General features: G+C 49.8%; 1 long non-coding RNA gene across 1 annotated transcript; it reads left to right on the top strand.

Annotated features, from left to right (window-relative positions):
• The first annotated feature begins 233 nt into the window (after nt 1-233).
• LOC148182707 (uncharacterized) lies at nt 234-12996 on the top strand. Its single transcript, XR_015774347.1, has 3 exons — nt 234-349; nt 10942-11035; nt 11840-12996. It is a non-coding gene; the product is annotated as an uncharacterized LOC148182707 (long non-coding RNA).
• The last annotated feature ends 12071 nt before the right edge of the window (nt 12997-25067 follow it).

The raw sequence follows: 25067 nt of genomic DNA, 5'->3' as shown, positions 1-25067 counted from the left end.
AGAGGCGGGGTCAGGGGGAGCCAATGGGATCACAGGGGCGGAGCATTGCACCAAACTGGGGCCAATGGGGACACAGGGAAGGGAGAACTTTCTAGGGAAGGTAAAAAGGGGAGGGGCAGCCAGCCGGCCAACTGGGTATATAAACTGGGGTACAATAAAACGGAGGTGCAAAGCGCTGTGGGAAAAGCTTTTCTTATTAACTTTAAAATGGGGGGAAACCTTACACCCAGGAGGCTCCTTCCACACCCTGATAGCTTTTGGCTCTGGAGCCTGCACACACAGATGTCTCCCCTCTGCTGCAAAATTAGCTTGATTGGAGAGCACCGAGTGCCATCAGCTGCTGCTGCAGGTGCTCAATCCCTAAACCCTCCAGAGGGCCTAAAAGCAGCAGCTGCTTGTGCTCAGGGGTGAGGCAGTGTTGTCTGGAGTCAGGATGTGTGTGACCCACAGCTCCTGGGCTGGTTCTGTCCTGCTGGTGACTTCTGTGAGAGCTGGAATGTGGGGAGGAGTAGTGTTAAGGAGTTTTATTCTGCTTTAACTATAAATGTAACTTTGAGTGCTATGGCCCAGCTTTCTCCCAGCGCTCACTCCCCACAAGTGCTTTGCCTCTAGCAGGGATAAATTGGGGTTTGATTATGCAAAGTGGAATATTCTGGGAGAAGGGAAAAAATGGTTTTCTATCTAGTGGAGCATTTATCTGCGACCTGGGTTCAGACTGAGGGCAAGCTCCAGAGCAGCAGGGAGGCACAGGGAAGCTGAGCCTGGAAAGGCCCAGTTTTGGCCTCTGCAGCTTTCCAGGGGCTGTGGTGTGCCAAAGCTGAGTGCTCTGAGCGTGGCACCAATTTGGCCCTGCAGTCAGCAGGCTGGTTCTTGCTCTGCTGGATGTGGTTTGGCAGGGACTGGATTCATTGGTGGCTTCATCCCTGCTAAACCAGAGTGAGTGTACAGAGCAGAGAGAGCCCTTTAGCCTGCACAGACAGGCTGTTATTTATCACAGCTTATGCACACGTATTTAATACTGGCTTGGGGTTTTGTTTCTATCCAGACCCCTGTGTGAAACCTGGTGCAGATGGATGTGAGAGTGTCTCTAAGCCCCCAGAGCTGTAATCCCTTAATGCTGAGTACTTTCTCAAGCATGTTGGTGGGAATAGAAACTGATCCCAAGTCAGGTCTGTGTCTGCTGTGAGCCCTGTCCCTTTTCTTTGGGGTCCTGGTCCCCCGTTTCTGTCTCCTGCTCCACCTGGGCCAAAATTCTTTTGTGACCAAAGCTTTTCCCAGTGAGCAGAGGGAAGGTGGTGACTGAGGGTACACTGGGGTCTGCAGAGCTGGGCTCTGAGTGACTGCCCCAGACACAGGCCTGGAATGTCCTGTATTGTACTTAAGTGCCACATCTAAAACACTTGGAGGGCTCTTGTATCTCTGCTGCTCTTGCCTGGGGCTCCTGTGGCTGCTGCTTGGCAACCAAACAGGCAGTGGCTTCATTCTGCTCCCTGTGGACAGGGATGGGCCTCAGGACTGCTGCAATTCCCAGATTTGCTGGGGCTGGAGCTGTGACACCCATCAGGTCACTGTGTCCAAGCTCCAGCTGCCCAGGGTTGTGTTTAAAATCAAACCTGCTGAGTCACAGGTGCCCACCACAGCTCTGCATCCCCTTGAAATAAAAATGGGGTCAGGTTTAGGACACAAGAGCTGCACTGGTGCTGCTGAAGCCCCCAGCAGTCTCCTCAGAGAGCTCTGACCATGCTGAGCTGCTGGTGGTCCCCACATCAGCACAGGTGTGGGCAGGGATGGAGATCCCCAGGTGACTGTCCTGGAGGATGAACACACACCCCTCCATCCCGTCCACTCTTTTGCTTGTGAAGAGTGATCAAAGTGCAGCTGTTGCATTTCATAACCCGAGTAAATGCTCAAAAAAAAAAAAATTACTCCCAAAATATTACAGGGATGGTGTTTGGAGTCTTGGCTGCTTTGCCTGAGAAACAGTCTCCTCTGATTCAGCTTGTTCAAATCATCTTAACAGTTCTTAGCAAGAAAAAACCCTCTGTATCCTGAAGGCAAGTATATTTGGGCAGAGCATTAAGGGAGACTTTAAGAGGTTTGGAGGTTACAGTGGGAAATAGCAGTTATTCCCAATAAGCAGTCTTAAATGAAGTGCTGCTGACAGTAGCCTGAGGCAGGTTCAAGAGTTTCAAGATTTGCAACTAAGAGATTAACCAAAATAGATGTCTTATTACAGGCAAGTTTGTATCTAAATCATTTAAAGTACCTTCAGATGCTGTAATGTTTTTCCTCCTAAGTGCTCGTGCTGTATCTGCAGCCTCCTCCTGCTTTTCAGGGGTGAGGAAAGGAAGAGCCCTCGATCTTGGTGAGGTCAGGACCCCGTGATGAGGGAACAGGGACCCAAGGGTCCGTTTTGGTGGGGCTTGAGCAGTGATCCTGTTTGACGTGGAGGAGAGACCCTGGCCCGTCACTGTCAGACGCAGAATGATTCACACGGATGCAGCTCGAGGTGTGGTGAAAGAATAATAATCCTTTATTTGTTCTTTCAGTATTTATAGGTTTTCAACCATGACCAGGGATTGGATAGTGAGGTTAACACCTTCCCAACCACAATGGCTGTGAGAGGTGTCCATCAAAAGGCATATCTTTAATGGAATGTATAAACATCTATGTTTATAGTTACTTTCCTGGGAAAGTGGCTAGAATTTGTGAAAAACAATATTGAGGGCCTGATTGTCAGGGTGACACTGGCCCAACATCCCTGGATATGTTTACAAAAAGGCTGGATGTGGCACTCGGTGCTGTGCTTTGGTTGGGATGCTGGGGCATGGGTTGGACTTGGTCTTGAAGGTCCCTGACAACCTTGTGATTCTGTGAATTCTGTGATGAATTCTGTGATTCTGTGACTCTGTGAGCTCCTCCTGTGAGGATGCTCTGCTGTGTGGTGGCTGACAGGCACTGCCCAGAATGGATGGGCCCAGCTGCAGGTTTTGCCAAAGCTTTGGGTGTAAAATTCTTCTGGAAGAGGAGCAGCAGCATGGCTGGGAGCTGGAATAACCTGGCTCTTGATTTGCAGAGGTTTGAGGTTTTCAGGAGAGCAAGTGCTGTGTTTGGGGCTGTAAATAATGGCTCAGGTGAGTACAAAACATCTTCATCTTTGCCAAGGCCTGAATCCAGCTGCTGATATCCAATCTCTGCCACCCTGTGGGACTTTCATGTGTGTGGATCACCCACCAAAATCTGTTTGGGATGCTGGATGTTGGGTTTTTTATTTCTGTGCTGAGCTGGAAGGAGATTCAGGGCCAGCAGCATGGGAGTAACTAGAACAAATTATCTCCACCAGCATGGGCAGCTGCTGGCACAGAGCAACCTGGATAAGGTAAATTTAAATTTGATGGGTGAGGAATCAACAGGTCCAGGGAAATTCTCTGCAAGAGAGGGGCAAGCTCCATGTGCTCAAGAATAAAGCAGGGGAGAAGGTCAGAGGGGTTTCAGGGGAGCTGGTCTGACCCTGAGGAGCAGCCTGGGGTGCTGAAGCTGAGACAGGAAAAGGGGTGTTGGTTATTTGGGTGAGATTCCTGTGCTCACTCAGGTTGGCAGCAGTTGATTTCTGGCAGCTCTCCAAAGCTGGGCTGCCAGTTTTGCTTTGGCGATCCCACACCCTGTGGGGGTGAGCTTCACACCCTGCAGGAGTGGAACCCTGCAGAGGAAGGGCTTTTTTGGGGTGTCTCAGGTACCTTCAGCAGCTGTGCCAGGGCTGATGTGTAGGTGGGACTGTGAGAGCTGGAACCAGAAGAATGACTGGAGATTCAAAGAGGATTTCAGCTATTAAATATGTGTTAAATGTGCTGGAACTATCCTGGAGCAAGGTGGTGAGGGCCTGGCAGGGCTGGGTGGCACCATCTCATGGGGAGGTACTAAAGCTGAGCTCTGGGAAATGACTCCTCCTCCTGTATGAGGCCTCCTTGAGCCATGCTCAAAATATAAAATAAGTGCTCTTTCTCCTTTCCCTTGCTTGCTTCCCGATTCTCAAATTCATGACATTTCTGTGTCGTGCAATAAGCCTGAGATTGCAAGGTTTTTTCTCCCTGTGAACAAGGGAAAATGTCACCGAGTGTCTTTGCATTATTACCCTTTTTTAGAGTGAGTCCATGTCCCTCCAGGCAATCAGATATTCATGGTGACCTGCTGACAGTGGCACCTCCACAAGTGTGCAAGATGTCACCTGGAAAGCAGCAGAGAGCAAATGAGAGTTGTTTCATTTTCAGTCTCACATGTTGGGCGAGCTGGTGGCAGTCACCTGCTGCACGTGGACAGAGAGAGGTGACAGCGTGGCCTCACCTCCCCTCCGGTGCTAATGGCTTTTCCAGGGGCTGCCAAGGGATGTTGCAAGTGTCAGGTATGAATTATAGCAGTTCTGTGGACTGAGGAAGGGCTGGTTTATCTTGCTACCTGATAGGTGAGGGAGCTGCATCCCAGAGGTCCTGTTCTGCCACCAGCTGCCAGTTTTCCCTTTCAGTAAAGCAGAGCCATGGATGCTGTGCTTGTCAAGGCTCTTCCACGGAGTTCACAATGGATATCTGGATGACAGCCATGCCACAAGCCCTCTTTAAGTGTAATGGGAGGCCCTGTGCAAGAGGATGAAGGAAACAAGGATGAGTGCCCTACTTTTGTGGGATTTTTACCAGTTTGAAGGACCAGGTTGCTCCAGGCTTTCATTTCCTGCAGTGCAAGTGCATGGAACTGATGGGAACCTGACTTTTCTGGAGGCTGTAAGGACCTGCCTGAGTGCCACAATCACTGCAGCTCTGTGGGCTCCCTGGGCTGTCACCAACAGCCCTTTGAGCTGCCTTCCCACGTGTGGTCCATCACCTTGTTGGTGTGCCTGCCCTCCTTGTGGGCTGAGGGTTTAACTGTGGAACAGCTGGGATGGTCCAGCCCTTGAGCCCTTTGGCTGCAGGGTTCCATCTGCCCTGTCCTGTGGAAGCAGCAGGACTGTGCCATGTGGTGGTGATGCCTTGGGAGGCTCCTGGAGCAGAGGCTGGGCAGGGTTAAAGGAATAAAGCAGGGATTTATTAAAAGCCCTTCCAAGGATGCACCTTGGGCACTGCAAGAGCCCGGCCGTGGCTGCAGCCAGGATGGGCCCTGGCTCAGGAGTTTCACACTTGGATCAGTTCTGGTCCATTTCCAGCTTGGGCTGAATTGTGCAATTCCAGCTGCAGGTGATGCAGTCCCATCCTCCCAGGTTGCTCTCCTCAATTCCCTGCTGGTTGCACTTTTTGGGCCTGGAGCTGCAGCGGTGTCCTTGGCTGTGGGGCTGGAGAAGGATTGTTGTGTGTGCCTGAGCTGTGAGGAGACCTTGCTGACACTTTGTGTGGAGTTCAGAGTTAGGTACCAGTGCAGAACCTGGGAAATATCACAGCTGAAACTGAGGGCATCAGCAGGATGTGCTGGGTTTGGATCAGGCTTTCTGTCACCTGTCCCTAAGCGTGTTCTGCCTTGTCATTGCTGCTGTACTCATCAGGAGTTCTGGACAGCTGGTGTTTGCATTTCTCCTGGAGTCTGGTGAGCTGAGAGCATCCCTCCTTCCCTAGTGAGCTTTTCTAGCCCTTGGAGGGGCAGAGAAGCACTTCAAGTGAAGCCTGGCACACTTAAAATATTTGTTTTCTGCAAATACAAGGAGTCCGAGCTTATTATATCCAATTATCATTAAATTGGCTGTAAAATGAACTATTTGGACAGTCTGGTTTATTATTTTGGAAAAGGAAGACAGCCTGGCACTGCCCCCAGTCTGATGGAAGCATCAGAGGTATTGCCCAAGGGCAGGTGGGGGTGAGAGGGCTCATCCCAGGTGAATCCATTGCCACAAACCCCTCTGGGGTGCTGTGGTAATCCCAAGCAGGTGCTGTGCCTGTGGGACGTTTGGGAGCTGCCCATAAAGCCCTTGGCTCTCTCCAGAGGGAGCCTCAAGTATTTCCATCGTGATCTTCTGAGAGAGGGGCAGCCTGGGAAAGGTGGCCCTTGGGCTCCATGGAATGTGTCTTCCGTGTCTGTTTTACTGGATTTTGGCAAAAGAGAGCTTGACTTAATGTGGGTTTTTAACAAAACAGCTGCTGTGGCTGTAAGCAAGCCGGGAGCAGAGGGAGAGCAACGCCTGTGGGTGTTTGGTTGTGGACCCTGGCAAATGGGAGCCTTTCCTGCTGTTTTAATTGGCATCAGGAAGATCACTGGGACCTTGGAGCTCCAAACACCACTTGGGAGCACCTGAAAGGTGCTTCTGCACCCTGGAACTGTGACAGTGGTGTGAAGGCAGGGAAGGGGCAAAAGAAAGTGCAGGAAGTGAAAACAGGGAGGGAGAACTTCCATCCATCCTTGCCCAGGCTGGTAAAGGTTTAAAAACACTCAAAGCCTTCCTGGGGCCTGCTGGATTTGGGGGTGTGTGCACAGCTTGGTGAGCACCCCAAGGCATCTCCCACCTGCACAGGTGTCACCCTGGGACAGGCACTTCCCAAGGACCATCCCCTTCCCAAGGACTGCACTTGGGACGAGGTGAATCTTTCCTGGGTGGACTGGAGGTCTCAGCTAAGTGCAAGGACAGCCAAGGGTGGCTCGTGCACACCTCCGTGTCCCACTCATGGCCACACACACACACTAGGGCAGGAATCCCCACTCTAGTCTCTGCTGGAGACCTGACATGGACAGAAAATCTCAAAAGGGGCCTGTCCACCTCAGCCTCTCCTTTCTGGCCTTTCCCACCCAATGTTTTGGAGTAGGATCTAAGAAACCTGCTATAATCTGCCTGGAGGAGAGGCTTGTCCTGCTTAGGATCCAGCAGGTTTTATCCTTTGCGTTAGAGGAGCATTCAAATAATTTAACGGTGGATATTCTCATCCCTCATCTGCCAGCAGAGTTGTTTTTGTGGCTCTAATGCTTCCCTGACCTCAGTGATGTCTCCTGTGAGTGCGTTGCTCAGGTTAATTATGCATTAAGTTTACAAAAGGCTTTTCTGTTTTTAATCAGTTCCAAACCCGCCGCCCTGGGCTGTGCTGGATGCGCCGGCACTTGGCAGCTATCGGGGGGCTGGCAGGAGGGCTGCACCCACCTTCCCACCCTGCCAGGTCTCATCCTCCCCCTGGGGTGGCTCCTCTGTTTGTCACTGTGCTGCACAACACTCCTGAGACGTGTGGCTCTGTTGTCACCTGCGCAGCATCTCCGACACCCGCTGCAGTCACACGGCACCACGAGGGGAGCTGACGGCTGCTGTGATTGAGCTCACTCGTACTCGGCTCCCTTTCCTTCTCCACAGGCTGGAGAAGTGTGTGTGTACCCTGGGAGAGGCTTGGGAGCTGCTGTCTTTCCTCAGACAGTCTTTCCCACGTGGCCTGTGTGAGTACAACAGAGAGGGTACAAAGACGGTGTTTCTCTTTCTTCTGGAGATCTGTTTCTCTTCTCTTTCTCTTTGCTTTCCTCTGGGCCTCCCCTTTGGTTTCACTGCAATCTCTTTTGAGCTGGATGAGCTTTCCTTCTCTCTTCTAAGACCTTGAAAGTAAAGGTTATGGTGAGATTGCATAGAAGTTGGATAACTTGATTCTATCTTCAAGGCAAGCACTCCTGTTTGCAAAGTAACTTGGCAGCCTTGTGTATTTTGGATTTAGGCATCCTGGTGCATAAGCCAAAGCTAACAGATATTAATTAGCTGGAGGACTGATACTGTAATGAGAGCAGTTGCTCGCATGGGTTGGCATTTTTATTTTTCATGCGAGTAATTAAAGGAAAAGTTGTGTTGAAGAAGTCGGCGTTAAGAGATGTTGTGTAAATAACACACCCTGGGTGGTGAGAGCTGGGGAGGAACGTGAGGCAGAGAGGAGCAGCTGAGCTGCTGCTGTGATGCCTGGCTGTGGGAGGAGGGATTACCCCTGCAGCAGGGAAAAAAAGGAGCAAAGGAGAAGTGTGGTTGTAAAACCACGTCAGAGGAGAAGGATGGGGAGTTGGAAGAGCTTTGCCAGTGTGTTTGGAAATGCACAAGGGCATCGTATTTGGAGGATTCCAAAAAGATCCTGGTCGAAGAAGCTGGGATGCAGGAGCAGTCTGCAGCGTAGGCTCTGGGTTGGAGGAACAGCACAAGGTTCTCAGCACACAGCCTGGTGTTTATGGTGGTCCCCTGAAACACTTCCCAGCCAGCCATCCTGCTGAGACCCTTCAGGAAGAAGTTTGCATGGAGAAGTGCTGAGTGAAACCAGCTAAACACTGGCATAATCCAGGAGACAGGGATGGATCTGTGGAGCTGTTGGAAGCACAGCCACACCTTCAGTTTGTGTTTCTAGGAGTGTGTGTGATGTGAGGAGTGAGAAAACAGCCAGGTCTGGGTTTGAGATACCTGGCAGGGGTGTCCTGGAGATGCCCAGGAGGTGTCTGGATCAGGGAATGATGGTCTCTGTCCTGTTAGGCCAGGGAAGTGCCAGCTGGGCACAGCTGAGCTTCTCTGCCCCTGCTGGTGATGGAACAAAGCCTTGGTTATCTCCAGGGTGTTTGTCTCCAGCCTTGAGACAGAAAAGAGACTTGAAACCACGCCCAGCCCCCAGGAGCAGAGCCATGCAGAGGAAAAGCCGCAGTGCTGAGCACTTCCCACTGCACGTGGGCTCTGCAGCCTGCACTCACCTGTCCCTGGCACCCCGCTGCCCCTGGCCAAGGCCTGGCAGAGCAGCCTTCCCACAGGGATCTTGTCCTTCCTGCGCAGGTCAGGGTCTGCCCCCCTGGGCTAACCCAAACTCACCTCTGAGCAGGCTGAGCTGCCCCAGTTTGCGTGGTGGGAACCAGCGTTTACCTGATGTGCCGTGATGTGAGGCTGGATCTGCTAAATCACGCTGGACACTGCAGTCATTGATGGAATTTTAACCATTTGTTTCCCTTCTCCAAGAGCCAGCTGTTGGCAGTGATGGCCAAGTCCTTGCTCTTCTGCAGGTGGTGTATTGTGAAGGAGAGAGTGGGTAAGGAATGCAAATCAAAACTAAACCATGCGCTTTGCCATCTTCTTTGTTGTTTTTTTTTTTCCCCTTTAAGAAGCTCAATATATCAGCTAATCGTGTGTGTAAACAATCTCAATATGCAAACTGAAAAGTGGCATCATCCCCCCAGCGCCAGCTGGGTTGAGCTCCCCCATTAACCTCTCCAGAGCAAAAAACGCTTCCCGAACAGCCATTTCGGAGTGTGCAAAATTGATTTTGCATTCGGCCTCCACAGTGGGAGAAGATGGCGGCATCGAGCCGCGGGTGCCTTTCCCCTCCCTTGTCATTTTTTTGGGATATCCTCTTTTCCTGGCGATGGAGGACGGGCGTGTCTGGTGCCGGCGGGTCCCCCCTGACGCCTTCTCCCGAGCAAAAACAATAAAAAACAAATTTACGGCGGCCCCTCCTTGGGTCATTTCCACAGCGCAAAGACCCCCTGCCTCCCACCCCCTTCATGTGCATCTTCTCTTAATTAATTAATACTGCATTCATCACCGCTTAATTCCTGTTTCCGTAGCACCCGAGGAGGGGGGCTGCCAGCTAAGGCGGGTGCTGAGACATTCTAGAGCTGCTGTCTTAGTGGAGGAGCTTAATTAGCCCCCGTGACAATATGGGCTCGTTTCCCACAGCCCGGGAACGGGTGGCTTCAAAGGGCTCCTGGTGGCCAGCAAACGCAGCTCCCTGTCCCCGTGCCAGTCCCCGTGCGTGCTGGGCAGGAAGGGTGATCTCCTGCAGCAGCTGCCCAAATTTAGAATCAATTAATCACAAATTGGCCTCCTTTTGAGCTGGGTGAGGGACAGGAGGCAAAGCCGCCAGGTTTGGTCTGTCTCGGTGGTTTTGGGGAGCAAATCCCGTTGGGTTGTACAGGGTCTACACATCCCTCACTGCTCAGAGCTGTGTCTGTTGGTGTTGCAGGGGTCCTGCTCTCCTTTTTTTTTGTTTTTTTACCTTAAACACAACTTGTTGGCACTTGTGGTGCCTCCTCTGCTGAGAACACCTTGCTGCTGCCCTGGTGGGACATGGCTGGAGAGCCCTGCGGTGCTGATGGGGCAAACCAGCAAATCAACCAGCAAACATCAGCTGCTGGGGTGACTTTAGCAGAACAGAACTTTTGTTGGGACTGGCTGGAAGGAAAGGTGATGTGCTGGTCAGTTGGCTTTGTGGTGTGCATCAGTTTGGATGGGTGACTATTTTTCAGGTTTTTACCTCCCAGTCTTTGAGCTCTCTTTACAAGAGGGAAAACCCTTGTGCCCCACAGCTCGTTGGGATGGTGACCACAGGGGTGCTGTGCTCATACCCACGCAGCTCCCACCCACCTGGGCACCACATTTAGGGTGAGATGGAGAGATCCAGAGCGTGTGTGTGTGGACAGAAGATGGAGAGGGAACAAAAGCAGCGGATCCAGGGCCGGGCTCCTTGCCAAGAGCAGCAGTCCTGGCCGGGGCGGTGGCTCCCTGCTGCCCTCCCCTCTGGGCAGGGGCTGAGGGTGGGCTGGGGCGTGAGCGTGGCTCTGGGCTGGGATGAGGGGTGGCGATGTCGGGATGCTGATGTTGTGTCCACGCTGGGCTGTCACCTCGCCCTTCCCACGGCGTGTCCCGCGTGCCTCGCCGCCACAGCACAGCCATGCTCAGCCAGCGTGAGCACTGGCAGCAGGCTCGGGGTGTCCCCACACCCCGGTGTTGGCTGTGGGAGGGGAGGTTTATGCTTGATTTTTATTTATTTTTTTTTAATCTTTCATTTCCGTTTCCTTCCGCTCTTTCATTTTTCCGCACTGCCCAACCCACAGCGTTGAAACTCGGCCGCCTCGTCGGTGCTGGCTTTGGGAGGGCCGGGGATGTGGGGGTCAGCTGGCCCAGCAATTGCTGCTTGAGGACAAAAGGAGCCTTTTTTGTTTTTCTTTTTTGCTTTTTTTTTTTTCCTTCTTTTTTTTCTGCAGCGCCAGTAGCAGCTGCCAGCCAGAATAGCAAATCCGTGCGACTTGGCACCACTCCAGCTTCCTTGAGGGTTGCAGAGGGATGGTATGTTGGAGGGTAAGACTAGCTAATTAATCTTCTGGCAGGGAACAATGTAATATCAGACAATTACAAAGGCAGAATGAAATTGCTATAGTGGGAAGGCTGGCATATGAATTTCTCAAAGGGTCCATCCCTCAGTCCGCTGCCGGGGTACTTTGTATGCGGGAGAAGCACCCGCTGTACGTGTGCTTTTCTCGTGTGGGGGTTTTTGTGGGAATTACATTGTGGGGTGGGGGGAACCCGGCCTGCTCCCAGGAGAAGCTTTCTGAGGAGCAGAAGAGAGAAAGAAGAGTCATTGTGAGCAGCCACGTTCCCCAGCAGCAGCTGTGCCCAGAGGACAGACCCGCTGCATCGCCCATCCCTCGGGCTGGCGATTGTTTCCCAGTTATTTTTCCACTTATTGCACTGTGCTGTCTGATGGCTACAGCTTTTGGAAAGGGGCACAGGGGGAGGGATTTCCTAGAGAAAATTCACAGAGAAGCCTTCAAAGAGCTTTGGAGCTGCTGAAAGTTCTTGGGGGAAAACACCTACGAGCTCCGCGGTGGTAATTGCGGATAATGAGCTGTAATCACCGCTACCTACAGCCGGGACGCGGTGATGGATAGGGCAGTGAGAGCCGCATGGTGCAGGCTCCCCGTCTGTTTATTTGCAGCGGGGAAAGAATTAGGGAAGTCTCATTTATCCTGGAGCACAGGAAAGCATCGCTGGGAGATCAGCCTGGGCAGGATTAGCATAGGAAAGCCCTCCTCCCTTCTCCTTGTCCTCGCCAGGCGTCAGGGATGAGCTAATGACTCTCCTCCCTCTGCATCTCCCTCCCAGGATGAAACTTGGATCTCTGGAAGTGTCATTAAAAACAAAACCAAACCAACCCCTCAATACCAAACGTGGAAACGGCATCAGACAAATTCTTTTCGCGATTTTGCGTCTGCGCGCCAGGAGCTGCTTCCAGCCAGGACAGGAATTGGAGCAGCTCCAGCTTCGTTGTTCTTTCTCCTAAGGAATTCGAGTAGGTTTTTGTCTGGTGCCTGCACACATCAGATGGTGCAGAGACGATGTTTAGAAACCACTGTGAGCTGCCTTGGCTGCTGGGCTGGGCTGCCACTTGTCACTGGAGCTGCTGGAAGGCTTAGGCTGAACAAGTGGCTCCTTTTAAAGCAGTGGCAATGTCAAGGGCTGGATTGGCAGGCTGGGGGCTTCTCTCCAAGATGCAGATGAGGAGGAGCTGCCCACAGTCAGCCCTTGGGTGCCCTGAAAGGCTCCGTGCTGGGTGCCCATCGTGGGTGCTTGCCTGGATATTTTTCAGGGCTGGCTGGATAGCAGGAACATTTTCCATTGGTTTTCCTTAGTGATGAAGGTCCCAGGGCTGGGTCCCATCAGAAGTCCCTTGGTGTGGTTCATGCAGGTGTGTAACTCCTTCTCTGGCTGTGAGACAGCACAGAATTCCCTGCACACCCCAAAGGGATGGATCCCAAAACCCAGCCCTCTGTTCCCAGCATCTGCTGCACCCTCCCTGTGCTTGCTTTGAGCATCCCAGGCACTCAGGGAACAGTGGCTGGTCCTTCTCTGGAGGCAGAATGGATGCATCACCTCTCTCTGGAGGATGCAGAGCTCAGCCCAGCCATCCCTTTGGTTCCTGTCCTCATCCAGCACATCTCCTGGATGGAGGGAAACTCTTTTGAGACCAGCCCAGCTAATGTACCAGGAGAAGGCCCTGGAGACTTCCTAGGCAGACAGTCGTGGCTCTGGTAATGGATGCTTATGAGCAGGAGTGAAGAAACTGAAGTTATCCCCATCATTTCATAAACGATTTCAGTCAGAAATGATCACATCCAGTCCCTGTCTGAAGTCCTGCTGAGGACTCTCCCTCTTTGGTCCTGTGCCCAGGCCCAGCCTTGCCCTCATCTCTGTACAAAGTCTGAGCCAGCAGCTCCTGTGTGGAAGTGGAAAAGACAATCTGAACCTTTTCACAGTCAATAATTGACACCAGAGATGTTTCTGTAAATTAATGAGTGTATCTTCTTGACTATACTTCAAAGTTTTCACTTTATGAATCTTTTATGGAATTCTCTACGCTGGGAAAAAAAAAAAAGAGAACAACAAATCCTTGTAGTACTGAAATTTTACCTTTGTAAGTGATGCAATAAAAAAAAATTACTTAAACCCTACTCTTTCACAATCAATTGACTTGAGAAAAAACATCCAGTGGGTCATTGTGTGCACACTGGGGGAGAATTTGCCCATGAAGGTGTGCACATCCAAACTGTGTGATGAAGGGTTAATAATGGTCTGGGCACTCTGACCTGAACCTTAATGCTGCCAAAATTCCCCCCTTGCAGATGGGTTTGAACCCCTCCAGGTCCTGCTGAGGCTCTCCAAGGAAACTTCTGGAGTTAAGAAATTTAATTTGTAATAAATCAGCATTACAGTACAAGTAAATCTGCTTCAGTGGCTATAAAAATTAATTCCTTATCCTAAACATTATTATATAGCTTTCAAAATGAATTGACTGTGGTTGGTAGTCTAGTATGTGCCATTATTGGTAATTAGTGTAACAAAATAACATTGCTGTAATATTTCCTGTCTACCCCTCCCCCAGTTGGGGGCTGTTTCATATTAGAGAATCAGAATTGCAAATGCAAGGCTTGTGTGCAAGCTACTGCCTTTGATTTTCCCCCCCCCCCCTTTTTTTTTTAAATATAATTTTGTGTGTGTTGGAAGTCAATCTGTTCCTGTCTGGGGTTTTCTGGGAGCATTTCCTTCTGCAACAGCTTTGGGATGTCCCAGGGCAGCATCAGAGCCTGATGCTGGAGGGGCTCCCTGGAGCAGCCCAATGCTCTTGGGTCCCCTTTGGAGCTTTCCCTTGTGTGCAGTTGCTGCTGAGATCAGAATTCCAGGATGGGTCAGGTTGGAAGAGACCCCAGGTGGGATCATCTGCTCCCTCCTCTCTGCTCAAGCAGGATCATCCCTGGCACAGGATCGTGTCCAGATTGTTCTGGAATATCTGCAGTGCTCACTCACGTCTCCCAGCATGTGACATGTCTCACCCACAACTTGTGTCTCAATAGTTTTCTCCAGTGATCCACCACACCCTGGTCTTTATCCAGGAGCTGAAACACCTGATGGATGTCCCATGGAGACCCTGGGGCAGCTCTGAGCCTGCCAGGAGCTGGAGGGAAGCAGAGATTCCCTTTTCTGAAGCAGGTGGCAGGTGAAGGATGGGCTGTGTGCAGCAGGAGGATCCTGAGGAATCTCACTGGGCTTTGGCAGCTGGAAAAAGCTGCTTTTCACACGTTGCTGGCCTGACTAATAAACGTGAACAGGCTGAAAAGGGGGGTAGAAGCACAGGAGGAGCAAATAAAAATGAGTTTATACCTTTCTCCCTCTCTGAGATGGACATTGTTGGGGCTTTTCTCATCAAACCCCAGTGCCCATCCCAAATGTCCTGGATAATCCCTCAGGAACACCCATACTAAACTCTTCAGTGCTGCTGACCAAAACAACTCCTGCCATTTAATTTGTGGAGTGTCTTTTTGGATTTCCCCCCCCCACCACCACCATCACAGTTCTGTTTTTCTTTTTTTCTCCTCCATTTTCAGCTTTGAGTGTTGCCTTTTGAGAAAATCCTCAGCAGCCATGGTTAGAAACTTGAGATTCTCCATGGAACTGGAGGATGGTTTGGGCTGGGAGGGACCTTGAAGGTCAAACCAGGTCGCTGCAAGCCCTGTCCAGCCTGGCTTTAGGGAAGGAAAGTTCAAATTCTCCTGTGATTTTCTGGGTCTGGGATTTTTTTTCCTGTGAAATGACCAAATTAAAACTTATCATCTGTGCAATGAGAACCTGGGAGCAGAGGAATGGGGAGCTGTGGGGAGAGTGGATCCTTTGTGCTGTCCCCAGCATGGAGTTATTTCATGACAGCTTCAGAAGCCTGGAGATATGCCCTGCACTCAGCCACCCCATTTATCACAGAGCTGAAAAATGCAGAAATGAAGCAGTAAAACTGAGCAGGAGATGCATTTACCATCCTGGAAAACATTAAAAATGTAGATACAGAAATAATAATAATAATATTGGTATCATTGTTGGCCCAGACGAGGCTGGTAAATCATAACTCCAAATATCAGCAAGTTCCAGAGTGAACAGGCTGTGCCATCTGAAGCCTTTGATTTGGTCCAGGCTGGGTTTGGGAGCTGAGCCCGGGGTTTGTGCTTTGGCTGGAGTTGGACAGATGCAGTCAGCTTAAGCTGCAGGAGACAAATTCCCTCCAAGCTGAGGGAGGAAAATTAATTGCATGTTGGAAGCGATATAAACATGATTTCAGGACTTTCTCCAACTTTTCTTCCCCTCAGGGCAAAGGATATTGAAATGATTCAAACCAGGACTTTGCTGGGAATGAACTGATAGATTTTTTTCAATATAAACCCCACATTTGGTACCAGTAGAGCTTGAAGCTCTACTTCATTTGCAGGATGAGAGCAACACTTTGGGGGACTGGCCAGGAAAATCAGGATATTTTCTTCTGTCTGATTTCCTCATTGAAAGGTCTTTATCTCAGGAGTTTGTCTGGAATTAAATGTTTTTAATCCCTTTGACCAGTTCCTCCCATTCTCTTGCTTCTGTACAGAAAGTTCTTTTCTGTGTTGCCAAACAGCTCTTCCTACCTGGGAGTTTGGTGGGGTTTATTTGCTTCCCTGTCTCACGTCACTGGCAGTCAGCTTTGCTGAAATCTTTGTGCACAGGCTTCAAAATGCTCGGATTTTTCATCAAAGTGGGAAATACCTGTTTTTCTTCACGTGCTTATTTCTGCATTTCTTCTCAGTTTTCTTCCTCCCAACCTCAAATCTCTCCCTCATCATTGCTCAGCTGTTTCAAAGGACCCCATCAAAGTTATTTCAGCTTCATCCTTGGTGTGAGACCAATATTTCTGTATCTTTTTAATGAGCCATGTATCTGTAGTGGAGAGAAATTAAGTGAAGTCCTTACTGGAGATAGCAGATCTCCTGTTTGCATGAAAACCTCTGCAAGTCTTGATTTCTCAAATGAAACCACTCTCAAAGGTTAAAAAACACCAAAAAAACTGAGGCAATATTTTGAGTCAAATTAAATATTTAATTTCAATAAAATCAAAGTATTTCAAACAGATTTCTTTGTCCATTTAATATTTTATGAGAGAAGCCTAAAATTAAACACAGAGTTGTTCCTCTAGGGAAAAAACAGAGGTTGTTTTTGTATGCTTTAAAGAAAAAATAAATCCATCTAGTAGAAGTACTTATTTTTTTTTTTTCCCAGAATACTTTTTTTTCTTTTTTTTTCAACACAACATGAGGATTTCCACGTGAGGTTGTCACTGCATCCTTTGCAGAAAGTTGTGGCTACGAGATCTGGGACGAGATTTGGGACAAAGATGAATCTTGCTGCACCAGTGGAGTTTGGAGAAATAGATTTTTTACAGAATTATTCTTTTACATGTGAGGTCCCCCTGCAATAGATTTGTAAATGTGAAGAATTAAGGTGTGGGAAGGGCTGTGGCATCTCCCAAATCTTTGTGAAGGAGCTGGTGCTGTTCTGGGCTCTTGGAGGTTTTAATTTTCTGCTTGGAGGGTTGGGTGCAACCCTCTCATGTGGGGCAAGAAACCTCCCAGTTTGTGCCATTTTCAACTGGGAAAGTGTTTTTATTTCTTTTCTTCGTGTGCACAAAGGAAGAAAATCTTCTGATAAACTCCAGAACCCAGCAAGGCATATTTGGGCTGTAACACCAAAATCTGTGTGTGCTTCCAAGGGAGACACCTCTGCCAGGTTTATGGATGCATAGGGTTAGGGCTTTCTGCTTGAATATTTGATATTTGAATATTTAAAACAAGATTGTGCTTTATCATCATTATGTAGCCTGCTTCCTAAAATCATGGTAATTGATGGATCAGTCCTTAGTCTCTCATCTGGAATTTCACTGTGGTGACTTCAAAATCCTGGCTTTTTGGAGCAGTAATAAATGGGGCAAAGCAAAGAAACGCAGGACTAAGGCAATGCAGAGCAGTTCTTTCATGTGGCTCATTTATGCATGTGCTGGTCTGGTGCTATTTCTCCTCTGCTGTTTGGCATATGTGCTATTTATCTGTTTTCTCTGACCCTGAATCACTCTGTCTGCTCTCAGCTTCCACTTCTGCTGCAAGATTTGCAGGGGGAAAGCAGCTACACTTAATCTTTTGTTTTCTTCTTCGGGTTTCTGACAATATAAATGGTTTGCTGGTTGCCAGCAGGATTGTTGCACTGGCAGAAATAATCTTGTTTCTATCAGCTGTGAATGCCCAGGCTGTTCCCACTGTTTTCCCCATCACTAAAATGGGTCTAGGTGTCCCAGACTCAGCAAGGATGGGAGTTCATGGGACCTTTAAGCCAAGATGTGCTTGATTTCAACAGGCACATGGGGAATGGGGATGAAATCCAAGTTATTGCAGCCCCTGGTTTGGGAGCGCTCGGGCATCTGCTGCGGCTGCACCGGGAAATTCAGATTTGGGGTGGAAAAGTGATGTTCAGCTCCTCTGGAACTTCAGACAGGGCACTTTGTGTGATGCTGCCTCTGCTCCCCACGTGCAAGGGAGCGAGGTGTGCGTGTGCTTCCAAAGGGAAGCGATTTCCCAGGATTTTCTGCTGCCTCGGTGTGACCCCGGGCAGAGCGGGTAACATCCCCAGCAGCAACACAAACAATTTCCAACCCTGCTGGAAGGATGCTGCAGCCAGGCCCGGGAATGGGCACACCGAGGGAATCCGGCTGGGAGTGCCCTGACAAACACAATTCTCCCTTAATTTAATAGAACGGTCCATTCAGCAGAGAATATATTGTAAAGCGCTCTCAGGTTGGATGGCCTCCTATTGTGTCTGGCCTTTGAAGTGCTGATTAACTGGGCTGGGAACACGCTGATAAAAAGTTAATTTCTATTTGCTGTTGCTTTGTAATTGGATGAACACGAAAGCAATTAAATATTAAAACATACAAACAAATAACGAAGTCACTGTAATTAGCCAAAGTTTGATCACTGTCATATTTATTTAGGAGGAGATGATACGTCTCAGCAGGTGACATTTTAAATACCCTTGGCTGCTTTGGTGTTGTCTTCAGAGAATGCTGAATAATGTACGGAGGATTTAATTAAACCCCATTGTAAATCAGCTGTGATGACAGGGAAGTGACAGCCACATGTTGAAGAGAGAATTAGGCTGCAGCAAGAGAGATTAATTAACTATTTTCCACAGAGTTCAACCCAGGGGTTGTGCAGGGAGTTGGTCTGAGGAGGAGAACTTGATTTTGAAGTTGTTCCACTTGAGGCTGGAGCTCGGTGTGGAGAAGGATTCTCGGTACCCGAAGGCACCACAGGCCCTTGAAGGGGTGGCTGGGATCATTCCTGGGGTTTAAGTGGGAAACTGAGGCACACACAGGGCTGCAGCCTGTGTGTCCCTTCCCTTTGGGACCATCCCTTCATGCAGAAAAGTTCTTCCACCTCGGTGGTGAATCCCAGAAATCCTGGAACATCCTGGAGAGCTCCTTCCAGCTGTGGAGCAGGAGGGGAAGGGAGGCTCTGGGGTATTTGCTCAGGGTTGGCTGCACTAGGAAACCCCAAAATTCCTCAGCCAGGGTTGTCTGAGCTCCCTGGGCAATGCTTTTGTGGGACAGGATTCCTGGAGCTCCATTTGGCACTTGTGAGTGTCAGTAACCAGAAATAAAATTAACCACGGTGGGACTCCCCTGTGTCCAGCCTGGTGAGTCAATAGTTGATAGTTAATAGTTAATAGTGAATAGTGAATAGTGAATAGTGAATAGTTAATAGTTAATAGTTAATAGTTAATAGTTAATAGTTAATAGTTCCTGCTGGGCCTTGCCTTTGACAGCTCTTCCCTGCAGCTTGGTGGATGAGCTGCTGCTGGGAAAAGCTCCCAGTGCCCAGGAAAGCATGTGAGGAAGGTGTTGGTGTCTCTGGGAAAGGACAGGACTGGGACAGGAGCTGTTCAGCTGGAAGGGAACCTGAAAACCCTCAAAAATCCTCCACAATAGCTGGAGAAGAGCCAGAAAATGGGGAAAGCAGTGCGAGATGGAAATGAGACAGAACAGGGAGGAGGGAATGAGAGGAGCTAAAATTCAGGATGAGGGGGGAAAGGGACACTATGTGTGGTTAATCAGCAGCATTTGCATTTGGAGGTTGGCAAGGCTGTGGTGGAACACCCTGAACTAATCTGGACATTTCTGAAAGAGCTGCTGCCTTTGCAGGGGCTGTGGGTCAAGGATGGCTCAGCTTTTGTGCAAGGCAAGACCTGGCAAAGCATTTTCTCTCTGGCACCCCCACGAAGCTTGTTGGGGTCCAGAAAGCACTGGCTGCCACTTGCAGGAGGTGTTAAACCAAACCAGGCTATTCTTCCTTTCTTCTCCCATCAAGCAACAATATTTCCAGTGTGAGGTAAGAGAAAACCCATTCCCAGCTGCCAGCTCAGAGTGGATTTTGTCTGTGTTTACGCACTCAAGAAGAGGAAAAAAACAGGAAAAAAATTTAAAAAATCCAACCAAACCTAAATGCAATAATCAAGGAGGAAATTGAGCTGAAGAATCCTTAAAATAGCAAATTGGGCTGAAAACCCCCTGACAGCCCCTGTGCCAGGTTTCCCTCCTGCTGTGCTTCATGTTGGGGATGTGGTTAAGCGCCTTGAGCTCGGAGGTAGAAGTTTAAAATAATAAATGAGCTGGGCAGTGGAGCTGAGGGGGGTAAATTGGGAGAGCCACGTGCCCGTTTTTATGGGATGCTGCCGTGTTCAGGGAAGGCACAGGGGGTTTGGTGCTTTACTGAAGGATCCCTTTCATCTCCTCTGGCAGGGCCATCGCTGATCCCCAGGGTGAGGATGAGCCTGGATGAGCTGTGTGGGCAGCCCAGTGCAGGGAGGCAGAGCTCCTTCCCTCCCAGGTAAGATCCTGCCTCACCTGGGATCACAGCACGAGGGGGATTTGCAGCTGGAGATGGTGATTTGCACAAATGACTTTGCATTTCAAAGGCTCAGTCTCCCCTTCTCTTACCAATGAAAACTGGGAGTAATTGTACACATTGCCAGGAAAAATCCGTTTTATTCCCAGGGGTGTAAATTAATTGATTCAGCCCAGGAAAAGGACCTGGGCACTGTTACAAGGAGCTCTCTGAGGGCTTTCTCTTGGTGTATGGGTCTGATCAAAAATGCAAATAAGTTCTTAGGAGGGGTAAGGGACTGGAAAAGATGAGAAGTAAAATGAAAATATAACAGTCATGATGTGAGTTCCTTCTCGAAATACAATATAAAATATTGACTTCTGGTCCCCAAAATGGTCTTGTGACTCTCCTGGGTGAAATGAAAATAGTGACCAGGGGCTGGGAAACGCCCCATCAGCACAGAGTGAATGGCTGGTTTTGCCATGATGAGATTCACCAGCCCTGGGGCAGGGGAACTGAAGCTCTGCCTCTACCAAAAACGTGGGGATGTGAAACAGCTGGGTCTGAGCTCCACCCTCGAGGGCTGCCACAGCCTGAGCTCTTCCTCTCCTGCCTGGCTTTGGTGGCTCCAGCCTGATGATGTCAGGACTGCATGGGGAGCAATGTGTGAAGAAGGGACTCATCCTCTCCCCTGCCCTCTCCTGTGATGTTCTGACTCTGTTTTGGATCTCTTTTGTATCTTCTGAAGCTTGGAGAGCTGCTGTGACAGACTCACCACATGCCCTGGCACCATTCCCTTGGTGTGGGGTTGGTGTAGCTGCTCACATGGGCTGGGTCATGCTGCTCACTGGATTTAGAGGTGGGATATCACTTTTTTCCCACTGGACAGGGAATATGGATGAGCTTTTTGCTGTCTCCCCTAGTGCTGGATTGATGGGTTCTTCCCAATCAGCAGGGACTGTAATTCTCTGGTGGCAGGGCCCCAGTCTGTCGGTGTTGCTCCTGCTCTCTCCTCCTTTGCCACATTTTTGCTGTCATTTCTGGTCTTCTTACCCAAGTTTTCAACTTGCCAGAGGTGTGTGAGGAAATGTTTAGTGCTGGGTTGTGTTATGGGGAAGAGATTCTCTCTGGGAACATCCACAGTGTAAATCTGGCTGCCCCAGGCTGAAGGGATTATTTAGGCTGTGGTCAGAGCTGAGCATCCCCGAGGGATGTGCTGCTCCTGGGGGACTGCAGCAGTCTCAGACAAAATGTGAAGGAGCTTCACCTCAGGTGAAGCCCAGAGCTGCTGGGCTCCCAGGTGCGGTGCCAGATGGGGTGGGGAAAGCTGGGGACTCACAGCCAAAGGTGGAGGTTGTGGATGTGGTGCCCTAAAAATCTTTGACTTGTACAGCTCTGAAAAATGGGTCCTTTCTGCATCTCAGTTGGAACTTCCAACCCCAGGGTGCCCTTCTGGTTTTAAGCTGGCCGTGCCTCAGTTCTCCATCTGCACAAGAATAAATTCCACTCTCTTGCAGGGCTGCTCTCAGGCAAATGAATGTTTGCAAACCACTTGGATACTGTGATAATAAATGCAGTGAAAGCCCAGGAGAAAATTAATAGCTCATTATTTAGGCCAGGACTTCAATAGCATGCCATGCCCAGGACACAGGACTACATATTGAAGGATGGGGATAAAGAAAAATATTGAATAGCTGCTCATTAAGAGAGCACTATCCATCTGGTGTACGAAAGGGACTTTTTCCTACAGAAAAAAAGTGCTCCATGATCTTATTATGCCACTGTGTGCTGTGATGCACCTGTACAAGGGGACTGGGCTGGGGTTAGCTGGATTCTGGCATTTTTCAAGTGCTCGACTGCAACCTGAGCACTCTTCTAACAGCGGGGTTGGCTTTAATTTACAGCAAAGAGATAAAAATGCCAGTAGATGGCACTCCAGAATATGGAGCATCATTGCTGGCTCCGGGAGAGCGATGAAATGTGGTGGTGTGTGCCACAAATGGCTTCCCTGCACTCCTCTGCTTCCACCCTCTCCTGGCTCGAGCTTGGTGCACAGAGCAAAGGGAAAACAAGTGGGCGAAGCAGCAGACGTTGTTTAGGTGGTCTCTGTGCTCTCCTTTGATCTCAATTTTGTTTCTACCCTTTGGGCTTAAATTACTTGTCTGGGAACCCTGGGCTCAGCTCTCCTCAGCTGACCCTTTTTTTACGCTTTGCTTACAGCTTGTCTGTAAAATGAGATGAGAACTTAATTTGAAAGCAGCAGTTAATTGACCTAAATAAGCTAAGAATCTTCTGTTGGCTTTAATGTACACAAAACCTGCATAACCCTGGCTCTCCTTAAATGTCCTGTGGAGCAGAGTGGTTTTCCTGGTGCATTTTCAGGCTGCTGCTGTTTGCTGGCGGTGCTTTGTGGTGTGGAGGTGTCTGGAGAGCCCTGCCCTGGGGAAGCTGTCGTGCTCAGCACTGATGGGCAGGGATGGGGAGGCAGCACCAGCCTGGAACAGCTCAATTCCACTGGGACAGACAGATCAGGGCAAGGAGTCTAAATCAGGAAAGGGCTGGCTACAGACACTGGTGGAAAGCAAATCCTAGAGCTGCAGGAAGGTCTCTTCACATCTGCTTCCATACTTGATCTGGCCACAGAGTCCTGTGCAGGCAGATTTCCTCTCCCCACGTGAGTGAGGGAGGAGCAGACCCATTGCTGGAGGTGTCAGGTGCTGGAAGAGCAACTGGTTTTCCAAACACAGCCTAAGGCTGACCTTTGAGAGCCAGGTTAACCCTTCTGATCTGATCCCTCCTCCCTGCTGGGTGTCAAACCCAGGCTGCCCCTCCTCTGCCCTCCCCATCCACTGCTCTCCCTCTGTGCCTCCCCAGCCTGTCTGAGCCCTGCTTTGGGAAAACCAGTCCCAGTGTGAGCACACAGCTCCTCCCTGAGCAAGCAGGAGCTCTCATGCTGGTTTAGCTTGATTCAGGGCTGCCTGGAATAGCTGAAGCCAGGAGGAGGAGGACTGTGTCCTCACCTGTATCAGTGCAGGGATCTCAAATGCTTTTTGGCTGCATTGACACCATTTTCCTAATCCAGACAAGTTCTTGGACTAGGCTGGGGAAGTGCAGAGAAGAGGAGGGGAAGATAAAAGGCATTAGCTTCCAGCTCAGCTGCCTGGAACAGTGTGGAGCTGGCTCTGGGCATTGGCTGGGGATGAGGCACCTTGGTTTTCACCTCTGAGGCTGCTGAAACCCACTGGGTGAGCTTGGTCAAGACAGGAATCAGCCACTTCCCTTCTCTGGGCTGCAGTTTTCCTCTTGGAAGACAGGTCAGACAATAGCCTGGCTCCTTTGTGAGAGCTCTGGCAGCTCTGTGACGGGATTTCCCTGCTTTCCACATTCCTCAGGTGGAACACTCAGGGAGAACGGGCTGGTAATGAGACAGTAAAATGACATTATGGATTGAGATATGAACACATGGCTGGGTATGGCTTTTCAGGAATGTGCTTTTCAGCAGAGCTGAACTCCTTAGGTTTTGGCAGGCTCTGGGGGATGGCAGGGGCAGCTGGAGGCCTGTGGTGCTGGGGGAGTCTCTTGTGGCACAGGCTGAGTGTGCTCAAGGTGTTGGTGGCATTGACTTGGGTGCGGGGTCAGAATGGGTGAAGTGGTTTGAAAAAAGAGATAAATGTGTCCAGGAATAACCAATTCAGCAGTGATTTGCTGTCTCAAAGCCCCTCCTTCAGTGCAATGACAGCGGATGACTCTGCTCATCCAGGGTGTCACGTGCCATTGGAAGAATTGCCAGTGCTCTTCTAAACTGGGTGGGAGAAGAGAATTCTGGAATATCCTGAGTTTGAAAGGTCCCTGTGAGGACCAGAGTCCAACCCCTGGCTCCAAACAGGGCAACCTTGAAGCTGAGCCATGTGTCCAAGAGGGTTGTACAGGCTGTGTTTGAACATGGCTGGGGGCCATGACCACCTCCCTGGGGAGCAATTCCTGCACTTGATCACCCTCTCAATGAAAACTTCTTCCATCACAGCCAATATGATCTTCCCCTGATACAGCTTCAAGCCAGCTTTTCCAGCCTCTTGTCCCTCATCCTACACATCCATCCAGGTTAGCACAGTCCTGGGTGCAGAATGTGGAAATTGTTACATTTAATTTGATTCCTGATTGCCCAGAGCTCTGCTGTAGCAAGATCTCTCTCCATAAGGCTGTAAGGTCTCTCCTCTGCCTTCAAGGGAATCAACTGGACCTCCAAATATAACACTGTTGGCAGCTTTACTTAGTGTTCCACTCCTCTGTCCAGGTAACTGATAAAACACAAGAACATGGGCTCTGAAATCGAGAGCAGTCTTGACTGGCCCCCAGGCAGATGTTACCCCAATTGCTGCTGGAGCCTGACCCTTCACCAGCAGTCTTGTACATGTCTAGCTGCCTGCTGGATGTCCAGAAGGTTCCTGTGAGAGACAGCATCAGGAGCTTTGCTAAAATCCCCAAAGCCCACACCTACTGCATCCCCCTGCCCACTGGGAGGGTAATTTTGTAATAAAAGGATATTCAGGGAGTGTCAGGCCTGACTGCCCCTTCATCAACCTTGGTTTTGTCCACTGACTGAATTGTCTCTCAAGTGTTTTTCAATAACTCCTGGAATGATCTTCTCCATAATTTCACCAGGCACTGATGTGAGACTGACAGGCCTATAATTACCAGGGTTTTCATTCTTGCCCTTTTTTGAAAATTGGAACGACATTTGCCAGCTTCCAGTTGACTGGGAATGCTCTGGGTTCCCAGGACCATTGATGGATAACTGTGAGAGGGCTCACAACAACATCAGCCAACTCCTTCTGTCTCCTGGGATGAATCTTATCAGCCCCCATTGTCTCAAATGCATTCAGCTGCAGCAGCAAATCCTGTACAATTTCAAAGCTAACTGCGACCTCATCACTCCCTGAGTCAGGATCCTCCAGCCTGGGGGCTCCAGGAATGCCGGGGGGGGGGTGGAGAAAGAGGTGAAGGAGTTAAATGTCTCTGTTTTATCTTCATCCCTTTTTGTGAGGTGACCAGACACCAGTGGTGGGGGTTTGGAGGGGAAGGAAGCACAGACCCCAGGCTGAGAGGGG

This window comes from Pseudopodoces humilis, chromosome 21 (genome assembly GCF_049639895.1).
Source record: "Pseudopodoces humilis isolate 2021_Gansu_Grassland_sample_001 chromosome 21, ASM4963989v1, whole genome shotgun sequence".
In the NCBI taxonomy this organism is placed as follows: Eukaryota; Metazoa; Chordata; class Aves; order Passeriformes; family Paridae; genus Pseudopodoces; species Pseudopodoces humilis.
Note: the sequence above shows the minus strand (reverse complement) of the source record. Positions and strands in the feature narration are given on the sequence as shown.